The sequence below is a fragment of the Prenolepis imparis genome, unplaced genomic scaffold (assembly GCF_030444845.1).
Source record: "Prenolepis imparis isolate NDT839.2.m4 unplaced genomic scaffold, iyPreImpa1.0 SCAF_285, whole genome shotgun sequence".
In the NCBI taxonomy this organism is placed as follows: domain Eukaryota; kingdom Metazoa; phylum Arthropoda; class Insecta; order Hymenoptera; family Formicidae; genus Prenolepis; species Prenolepis imparis.
Window position 1 is genome coordinate 23379 of NW_028141443.1, and position 11559 is coordinate 34937.

General features: G+C 35.2%; 1 pseudogene; it reads right to left on the reverse strand.

The window, feature by feature from the left end:
* Positions 1–5285: 5285 nt before the first annotated feature.
* Positions 5286–8659, reverse strand: LOC145948222 (uncharacterized; annotated as a pseudogene).
* Positions 8660–11559: the final 2900 nt, after the last annotated feature.

Genomic DNA, 11559 nt, shown 5'->3' on the forward strand with positions numbered 1-11559 from the left:
TGTTCTGTCATTATCCAAGGGAGCGTCAGTCGACTAAGTAAAGCGCGGAGGCATGTTAAATAATCGGCCGCGGTTTCGTGTTCCCCCTGGGTTCGTCTAAAGATTTCGTCGCAGAGGGCATATTAGTAATCGGGGTCCCCGAATCGAGCCCTCCATGCCGCTTCGAAATCGTTTCAATGTCGCCAATTCTCGCTCTCCAACCGGACCCAATACAAGGCCATATCCGATAAAAACAGCGGTAAGCATTTAAATAGATCGGCATTCGAGATCGGTACGATAGCACGAGCTTCCTTAATGCGTAGCAAAAAGGCTTCTGCGTCGCTGCCCCGTTTTCCCGAAAAGTGTAAATTCCACTTTCGCATGAGGTTGTAGGCTTCCGCGGTAGACGCGAGCGAAGGGCGGTGATCGGGTGGTCGAAAGGTAGCCCCCGGTCGCGTCGTGCTCGGGTTACCGTCTCTTCCCCCCGCGTACCCATCGAGTTTTATTTCCTCATATGAGAAAAATAGAGGGCTCTTTGGGTTCGCTGAGGCACCTTCTCCCAAAAGGGTTGGGTCGTCCAGGGTTGCACTCTTGTCTACCGACATTGTGCTTTCGGATTCGGTAAGCCCTTCGCGGGTCTCCTCCTCGTATCTGAAGAGTCGCGCCCGCAAAACCGGTAAAATTCCCAAGGTGCTTAATCCTCTATCTTATAAATGCTGTCGCGCCTGGTTTACGGTTAAACCTTGTATCCAATTATAGGGGTTACTATCTTTTTTCATGGATAACCGCGGAGAACGAAAGGGAACAACAAAAAATCCAAATCGGTACCAGTTCCCGATAACACAATCGAAATCTCTAATACAATCGCCCCGAGGATTCAAGTAAATCCGTAAATAGATTCCTTCTGCGGTAGTAACGGTATCCCGAGGAACACGGGAGAAGTCGGTAGCGGCATCAAAAGAAAATTCAAATCCGATAACGGTATCCAAATATCGAGAGCAAAAAAAAATATTATTTGGCGTCGAAAGTCAATACTAGCGAAGAAAAGAGAAAGAAAAGAAAAACAACACGACTAAGCGACTTAAGAAAATAAGAACCCGAAATATAATCGAAATCAAAATAAAATCTGAAACGATTTGAACTTGAGCTAATTGGCCGACTGTGTAACCAAAATATTGCTCAACCTTGATAGGGATTCGAGAAAGCAACAAAAAAAAAATTTTCGGTTGGTACTCTAAGTTAATAATACCAAGATACACGAAAAAGCACGATTAATAATACTCTAGCGGCTGTATGCTTGAGAAAAAAAAGAAAAACTGTAAATACCATCGGTGTTAAGGGTAACAAAAGAAAAGGTTAAGCGTCTCGGAACGATAAGGCAAACAAAAACAATAAACAGGTAAACGGTATCGGGAGAGCAAAAAAAAGAAAGAAGCAAAATGCTAAGATATAAGACTACAATATGAGATAATATGTAAATAATAGCGAATGTTTGTCTCTATGTTCGAAAAGTAACGTTTCGGCAGTACTAAATACTTATGCTCGTATTTAAATCGCGCCGAGGTCGGCAGCGTGCGCGAGAGAATGAAACAGAGAGAAAGAAGAAGAAAAGAAAAAAACACACCGATGAGTGATCCAGCGCGCGTCAACACTACGCGCGGCAAATTAAATCTCTTGGGGTGGCACACAAATTCCAAGGGTACGGGTAATATGATATTAAAAAAAACTGGCGTAACTTGAGAGACACTCTACTTACGAAAACGGTACCCCAACTTGAAATTTCTATTAGACTCACAGAACACCAATACAAAAATTCACTGTAATTGAAGGATTAGTATACGGCACAAAGACACAATAAGTACGAGTGTTCAAAAAAAAAAATCGACAATCGGACAACACTCACTCTCCAGATCTACCTTTCTTTACGATATTTTTAATTATCCTAACAAAAGTTTGACTTCGGTAAAATTTCCAACGGCGTGGCCCCACTTTAGGCGCCAAAATTTGCGACGTCTTTACCCGCCTCACGAACGCCGATCGCGAAGGGGGGTTCGTGCAATATCAAAAGTTCAATATTAATGATTAGCTATTCGTCAACAGCATAAATTTCGGTATCCGGAGCGTTCGTTAACTATGCGAACCTTCGGTAACCGGGGTGTTCAGTAAGATACTGTAATTCGGTAACCCGGTATGTTCGTTAAATAAATTGGGCGCCAGGCGCGATTTCTCGCGCCACGGTAACGAGAATGTTTTAGAGTAGCGGAATTGCGGTCCGGCAGCGCCTAACCCAGTATATGACAGAGGGGCGCGATTCTAGAGTAACACACTGAATAGATTCTGGAGAGGAGGGGGGGAGCATTCGATATACACTTTCAATATTTAACAATCAAGTATATTTAACATATATTACATTAAAAGGACATTACAATTATCAAGCTAATAATAACGGAGTTACAAAAAGATGAAATTCGATCGGAAACAAGGCTCGGTAGATGATATAATCGCGATATACGAACGTATTCGTAGTGAAAATAACTACGGTAGCGAACAATAGCTGCGAGAAGATAAGCGCGATATACAAAAACTCAGGAATGCGATCGCGGCATTCCTCACGCACGCGAGACCAATGTCTTCACAATTGATATATCGGGATGTCGGAATATTCGTCGAACGGTAATTCCGGTAGATTTGAGAAGGTTCAAATGGCTCACGGAAAACTTTTATAACGTTATTATATAATACGGTATTTACGGAATCTTCACGAAAATTGGATACACGGTAATTTCGCGGTATTCGTACGACTCTCGCAGAGTAAAACGTAATCTCAATACGGTAACGTTAACTCGCAGAGAGCGACCCCGCGCAAATTCCGATGCTCCTTCACGCGATCTTAGAATTACAACAAACAAAACGATACGGTATGATGTGGTACGATACAATATAATGTTACGGATATTAATTTATGACTACTGTCGGCGGCAACTTCCCCGAGAGGGATACTTTCGCAGAATCCGGTCTAGCTAGTATCGCGGTAACAATTATCTGGAGCGATTATGCTCTGAAAACGGAAACGGTAATTCGGTATAAGGCCGCCGATCTTATTCGGCAGAACTTAGCCCACGACACGATAATACACGACACTAGCTCAACCGGGAACAATTACTACTCACGAACTACCCGAGTGGCGGCTTACAGTATCTCGCAGTGATGATCGGCTGTCGTCCCGAAGCTGCTGCTCACTCTCACTCTCGTCGGACAGAAGTGACTCTCTGAGAGAGAGTCCTTAGGTCCCTCGAGTTCCGCGTCGATTTCTCGTGCATCCTGTCGATTTTGGGTCGCCGTGGTTTAAAGCTGTCGATTTTGTGAAAATAATGAAAAATAATGTTTTAATAAAACTAATCTTTTAATAGTATGCTAAAAGACTAGAATAGTGACCGTTGTATTATTAGTATAATCAAAAATTTTATAAAAAATTTTGGCGCCAAAATTTCCTAGAAATCATTACCGACTTAGTTTACATCAAGCACTTGATGCGCGTTATCAAGTAGTGCATTTGAGCTACTGAATCAATTTATTAGTTACTTACTATTTGATACACGTATCAAATGATTGATGTAAATTAGGCCATTATTTCAACCAATAGCATACTATTCAAATATAGTGTTTTATGATTTAACAAAATTAGTTCGTCGATTCGACGAAGTGGAGAGTGATAGCATGTGTATCTAAATGACGTGTATCTTAAAAACATCTAAAATTTAAAATAATTCTCATATTAAATGATATGAACAATTTTTATTGAGATATTTGATTTTGTTTGTCTTTTCTGTAAGGTCTGAGGTAGGTCCTGAAAGTATTCGTATTAATTATATTAATAATTTGAACAAAAGAAACATAGAAAAGAGGATAATTATCTACTGTTTTTAGTTAATATATATTCTTTTACTAAATGCATCGATGGTGAATGTGTAAAATACATTAAATAAACAAAAAATGTATACTTTTTAATGGGTCCGAAAGTGTATAATATATTCCTAAATGATGAAATCCGGGACCGATTAAAAAATGCAATATATTTCAGTCAGTATAATTATTTTTCATAATGTATCTTCTTATTATTGTTAAAATATTTCTTGCACTTCCAAATAAATCATTAATTTTGTAAATTTTCTTAAATTATAAAGAAAATCAAGAATGGACCTGGAAGTAACCATCTTATATATTTTATTAAATATCTGACGAATAAATAAAGCATTTTTAAAAATTCAAACGCGAAACGATGCAGTTAATTGTCCCTGATCATTTTTCATCAAAAACAATCAGAATTAAAAATGGTCCGTGCAACATCCCTTAGACATATATACATATATATATATATATATATATATATATATATAGACGTATTATTTCTGTTTGCATACGTGTATATAAATATAAGAAATGTATATGACGCATGCAGATATGTGTGCATAATACCTACATATTCTCGATATTATAATGTAGCTTTATATAAGTTACAATCTAATTCAATTTATTTTTTCCAATCGATATAATCGAAAAATAAAAATGTATTATTTCAAAATTATGTGTGTGTATATACACAATACATTATATGTATATACAGGGTGTTTCTAAACTATGTCGGAGATTGGGCATATTCTAGGGGTCAAAATAAGAAAAAAAGTTCTTATAAACATGGGTCCAAAAATGAAAATTAGCACCCCACCATATCTTCTTCTCAAAGTCGGATCAAATTGTCAAAATCACATAAAAATGGTTTCATGTGTAAAAGTTCACTATAATTATTACACTGCAAAATTTCAATGATCTGTGAAAGTCTCCGAGAGCTAATTTTTCGATTTTCCCCCCAACTTTAGGAGGCTATAACTCAGAGGGGAAGCATTTTTGGACCTATGTTTATACGAACTTTTTTTCTTATTTTGACCCCTAGAATACGCCCAATCTCCGACATAGTTTTAGAAACACCCTGTATATATATATATATATATACATATATTTTTTTTTATTGTATAGGTAAATGTTCATGTATTGTAATAAAGATTTACAATACATTGTTTGTCTCGATTGCAACAGAATAATGTATTTTTACAATATTCTAAATATTTAAAACATAGAATGGACCCCTCCCCGTCCATTCTCGTGAGAACGCAACTAATATGTTTTTCGTCTCTCCGATTATAATTTGCAATCGAGATTGATGCAGCTTTTTCTGGTCAGTTGTAGAATATAGATTTTTGAAGTCTATATTTTTAGCATAATTTTTTTTAATAAAAAATTATTTTTTATCATTTTGGAAAAGGCGAGAGTTTATTGCTTTCTAGAATTGTATAAAAATGTTCTCTCATGCATTTTACATTTTTGGAGTATTTTTCCACGCAAGGATTGCCTCCTAAGGCTATAGTCGTGGCGAAGGTGGCAGCAAAAATTCCACAACATATGCCATTAGGTTGTGTTTGAACCTTTTCAAAAATTATGTCACTCGAGCTTATTGTTGGATAACGAAAATGTATATAATTTTTCTCTTTTGCTATCAATTTATCGTATGTACAGCCAGGTAGACTATCGTACACGCGAAGTTTGGTGCCGTCAAAGAAAATACATCTCCAATGATTACTGCAATTCCCTCCAATTATTTGTAAGCTATTATCACTACGACTAGCTTTAATCATGTGAGGGTATTCTAAATAAAGCACACTTTGCGTTTCGAAATGAGAAGTTTCTCTTATGATACGCAAAAATAGATCCAACGATTCATCGTTTAATTGACTTGTCATACGCAAGATATTATCCTTTACCAAATAAAGAGGAGCAAATGTGTTTAACAGTTTTTCATTTCTTTTTATATCGTCTTCAGATATATCTCGCTCGTTACTAGAATAACTTGTGATAATGCAATCATCATCTTCCTCTTTATTCAGAGCAATATCAGCAGTATCAGTAATTTTTGCTTCTATTAACGAAACGTTCGGTTTGAATTGTTTGCTCTCTTGTATGCCATTTTCGCTTTCTACTATATTTCGTTTCTTTGTTCGACTCATTGTCACTATTTTTTTTGCTGCTTCTTCTTTAGCTTCTATAATATATCTTGGATCTCTGATTGGCATATGCCTATTATGACGACTATCCAAGATTTCTGGAAGCATGCATTCGTTATAGAAACGTGTTAAGTAAGGTAGCATTTGATTTCTCCAAAAGATATTGTCTGGATCAATGCGCAATATTTTCATGCTTTGTGGAGTCCAAACAGCAAAAATACAATATTCTCACCGTGTTATGTTCAACTGATCTTGAACTTCATAAAAATATCGATGATTTCTATTCATTTTGTGTGGATCTTTTTTATCAAAGATACCTTTCAAAGAAGGTAATGTCTCTACAGCTGTTTCTGCTGTCAAATGCTCAGCTGACAGAGGACATTTTATTTCCACTAGACCATTTTCGTCAATAATTCCGTCAGGAGAAGCACCTATGCACGGATTTTCAGTATCGATAAATAATCCGCAAGGTTTTATTTCTTTATTTAATTTTTCAGCCAATTCGTCTCTTGCTACTTTTTCGTTTTCGCGACCATATTTTAGTGCTGCGGTATCAATAAACGAAGGATATAAAATGGCTTTTAATGTTGCTGCGCAAGACGTTGTCGGTCTCATGCGACATACAGTTCCAAAATTGGATGCGGTCAACATTTCTCGTCTCAATGATAACCATAATTCCGAGTCACTTTGGTTTCTCGTATCGAATTCAATTTTCTTCCAGTTTCTCGCATTTTCGGACAACTTTTCTAAATGATTTTGCCGAAGTTGCTCAAATACATCAGATGGAAGATCTGGTTTTTGAGACTGCGGACCATAATAACGATCTGTTCCTGTCTCTCGTTTGAAATTTGTTTGCCTTCCTTGCACTTCTCGAGATTCTCTGGTTTTCGCAATTTTTTTTTGTCGATTCTTTTCTACATTCTCAACAATAGGTGGAACAGTTTTATCCATGCTCTTATGTAATTCTGTAAGGACTTGTTGCGTATTAAATTGCACAGCTGCTGCCGCAACTCTGGCATTGTAAGAGCCTTTACCAAAATGAATGCGCTTTCCACCAATTTCTTTGCAGATTATCGAATTAAACGATTCTGCAGGATTATTAGTTAAATTCAGCAATAAGCTGTCGGAATAACCGCTTAGATATGTGATAGCGCTTTCTATTTTTTGATACAGGCCATGTATTTTCAAAAATGGAACATAATTTTTGTTCGTTTTATGATCATTCTCTTCGCATATACCGCGTGCTTCGCATCGCTTATGTTTGCCAAAAACATGGCTAGGAATGTTCAATATATCTTTCTGCAATTCCATAGCCTTACAATGTTGAGGTGTTTGTTGATCTTTTCTTCGTAGCTCGGCTGCTGTTTCTACCTCTTTTCTGATGTTTTTCATGTTGTTTTTCACAACATTTCGCAATTCTGTAAAGCCACGCTGCCTCTGCGTTTTTGGCTGAGTCATCTCTGCCACAGCTTTGAGCTTTTTACATAAATTGCGAAGTAAATGATTTGTGCATTCTACTTTTTTTACTGTGACCATCTGTTCACTATATGGTCTGTTATCAATAATGGTCTAATAAACGCTACTGTCACCGTCGGCAATAACTGTTTTATAAATCAGCCCATGCATTTCGAGGCTACAATTAAAACCTTCCGCGATAGCATCGCTCTCCATCCTTGTGGAGCTTTCGTTGCGATTAAAATTTTTGTAGCATTTGTGAGCTTTTGATTCGATACTTTTTCGCTTTGCCATATCACATATTGCACAAAATTTATTGCGGACACCAACAAAGAGAATCTTTTTCGTACGGTAACCAATTATGGCTCCAATACCGGAAGGAGAATTGTAGGCATTGCCATACGATCTTTTCATCCAACTACCATTCGCTACAACTGTTATATACGGAATACCGTTTATAACTTCGTTTCTCTCAAGAGCGAGTTGTTTTTCAATTTCGCCAGCCTTTTTCATACTTTCCATGGCTGTTTTTTGAAAAGTATCGATTAACTTTTCTCTATTTTTTATGTACCTTGGCTCGGTCGTACAAGGAATATTCATGGCTGTACACTGCTCATTCAGCTGGGCATAACCAATTCCTACTGTAACAGTTCCTGCTACAGCAGCTATATTAATGTCCATTATTTCCTGCTCTTCTCCTGCGGTTCTGACCAGAAGTCGGCTTTAGTATGGCACATTTGGCACTTGAAGAACAAACGCGTTTTTAACCCTTTGTCATAAGTGCGGGTGAGTTTCCAATCTTCAAATCGGCACTGTATTCCTCGCATGTGGTTATTAAATGTTCTGTGGATTTCATTCCACATATGAGAAAGGTCGACAATGCGACGGCCTTGAGGCATGCTTTCCTGGATACGATTTGTATCCAGAGGGCCATTATCGATAACAAAATAATTGTCATCTTCGCAAAGTTCGACATTTTGACTACACGTACCTGTATTTGAATCTGACTCCAGGCATTGCACTGTTTGAGTACTAACTTCAGAATCCATCATAAGGAGAATTGATTAAAAGATTTCTGAAAATCAATGGATTCATTGTCAGTACTCTTAACATTTGTGCTCCTGGAGTCATTTGACTCTTGCGCCTTCATCTGCTTCAATAATTGTCGCCTGCAAAAAAATGAATGGATTAATATTTTGTAAAATATTGTATATTACAAAATTGAGATAAAATATTGTATACTACAAATAAATAAAATGTTATTTATTTAATTATTTCATAATGTTGAGAAAAAGTAAAACCTCTGAAAAATAAATGCAGTCTTTTGCTTATAAATTTTAATGTAATAGAGAAAATTAAATATTATATACAATAGATAATGTTTTGACAACATAAATACCTCTTATATTTTATAATGACCAGAACACACATGCAAACCGCTTCTGGAGTGAAATATTTCTTAAAACAACCAGCTCACGAAAAGATCGCCTCTGGGATAAAATATTAACTAGAGCGTATATACAAACCGCTTCTGGAGTGAAATATTTCTTAAAACAACCAGCTCACGAATAGATCGCCTCTGGGATCAAATATTTTAATAACCACAGCGTATATGCAAATCGCTTCTGGAGTGAAATATTTCTTAAAACAACCAGCTCACGAAAAGATCGCCTCTGGGATAAAATACCAGAGCGTATATACAAACCGCTTCTGGAGTGAAATATTTCTTAAAACAACTAGCTCACGAATAGATCGCCTCTGGGATCAAATATTTTAATAACCACAGCGTATATGCAAATCGCTTCTGGAGTGAAATATTTCTTAAAACAACCAGCTCACGAAAAGATCGCCTCTGGGATAAAATATTAACCAGAGCGTATATGCAAACCGCTTCTGGAGTGAGAACAACCAGCTCACGAATAGACCGCCTCTGGTTCTAACTACTATAAAAATTGCTATAACTATTATCAAAATCAATTATTTTATAGTCAATTTTAATTTAATATAAAGATAAGCAAAAGACTGTTTTCATTTTTCAGAGTAATTACGATTATTTATGTGTGTATGTATATGTCTATATACATAAATAATATAATAGTAATTAGTGGCAACAATTTAAAATTAATTAAACTATAATTTTTAAAATTTTTAATACAAATTTTTGTATAAATGTAACGATTTCTATATAAATGGCATAAAAAGAATTATTTGCGAAAATTTTATTTATTTAAAAAAGGCAAATTAAATGAAAGATTACACAAGATAATTTTAGAAATGCTTATCTTCACTCTCAACCATAAGTTAGCGCTTCAAAAAATAATCAATAATTGTCAGACTTTAGCTGTAATATTCTTCATATGCACTTCTGAACAATTTCAAAAATTCTGGATATTACTTAGAAATTCACATAACTATAGAAATAAAATACTACAGCTGAAGATCCTACGTAAAATTATTTTTTGCATTTTATAATTTTGTCAAACTCGTGAGAAAAATATTAAATATTGCTCTTTTTGTACTCCAATTTTTGGAATAATAATTTACATTATTTTTCACCAAAACATTTTTTGAATTACCTTGTATAAAAATACGGATATTCTTCCGAATGGGACACTTCGAGTTCGGAACAGCCCTTTAGCGTACTGAAAGTAGATACCAAAACAATGTAATATATAAAATTTCAGCCGCGGCAAATCATTTTTTCAACAGTTTTTACCTAAAAGTAAAATCTCAATTAAACTCAATTACAGCAAAGAAAATCTATTTTTTTTATAAAAAATTATTAAATAAAAATTAATAATAATATAAATTAAAATATTAATAATAATATAAATCTCTCTCTCTCTCTCAGTCAAATGATTAAAGAAGATAATATTTTATGCTCTTTTTTAAAGCAGAGAATATTTGTTAAGCGGTCGTGGAAAAATATTTATACAATTTTATGTTATTGAAAACATAAATAAAAGTATTCTCTGCTTTAATACTTTATAATTATCAGTTTGTGTTTTTGGTTAAAGCAGAGAATACTTTATAATTATCAGTTTGTGTTTTTGGTTAAAGCAGAGAATACTTTGTAATTATCAATTTGTATTTTTGGTTAAAGCAGAGTACACACACACACACACACGGGGGAATGCAAGGGGGCCTTCGGCCCCCCTCCCGCACCCACCCCGTCGGTAGGCAGCGCGTGGATCTTCGCACGTGCGGTGTCCAATTTTTTTAAAGAAAATTTTTAAAGAAAATTTTTTTAAATAAAAACATTTGAAAAAATAATTTGCCGCGACTGAAATTTTATAGAATACGTTATTTTGGTATCTACTTTCAGTACGCAAAAGGGCTGCCCTCAACTCGAAGTGTCCCATTCAGAAGAACAGCCAAAAATAATGAAAGTAATGCAAATGTTTATGTATATTTGAATTTATACATATATGTATAAAATCACCTTGTGTAATCTCTCTGGAATAATAAGTTACATATTTAATTAAAGTTACATTTAATTTAATTTAGTTCGCCTTTTTTGAATAATTAAAATTTTCGCTAAAACATCTTTTTGAACCTTTGAAATTTTGTTGAAATCTTTTGAACATTCGTTACATTTATATAGAAATTTATATTTAAAATTATATTTGAGAAACAATTTTGAATTATTGCCAATAATTACTGTTATATTATTTATGTATATACTATATACCCAGACACATATCTATAAAGAAGTTTGTAAAAAATAAATCTTTTTAAAATAAATATATATTCAAATTATATCTTCTGAAATTGTATGTATTTAAAATAAATGTATGTGTATGTGCAGTTTAAGTGCGCGAATTGCGGTGTAGTGCGCGGGCGCGAGTGCGAGAGAGACAGTACGAGAGAGACAGAACGAGAGAGACAGAATCGAACGACACAAAAGAATATTTGAAACGGCACTATATTTACAGTTAATGTACAGAGATTGATACACGGCGATTGCGAGAAGTGCAATTGCTGCGCGAAGCTTATTTATCAGCCGGAAGTGCGATATAACAAAAGAAACTTGTTTGCGAACTGCGATCTATCGGTACGAACGACGTCA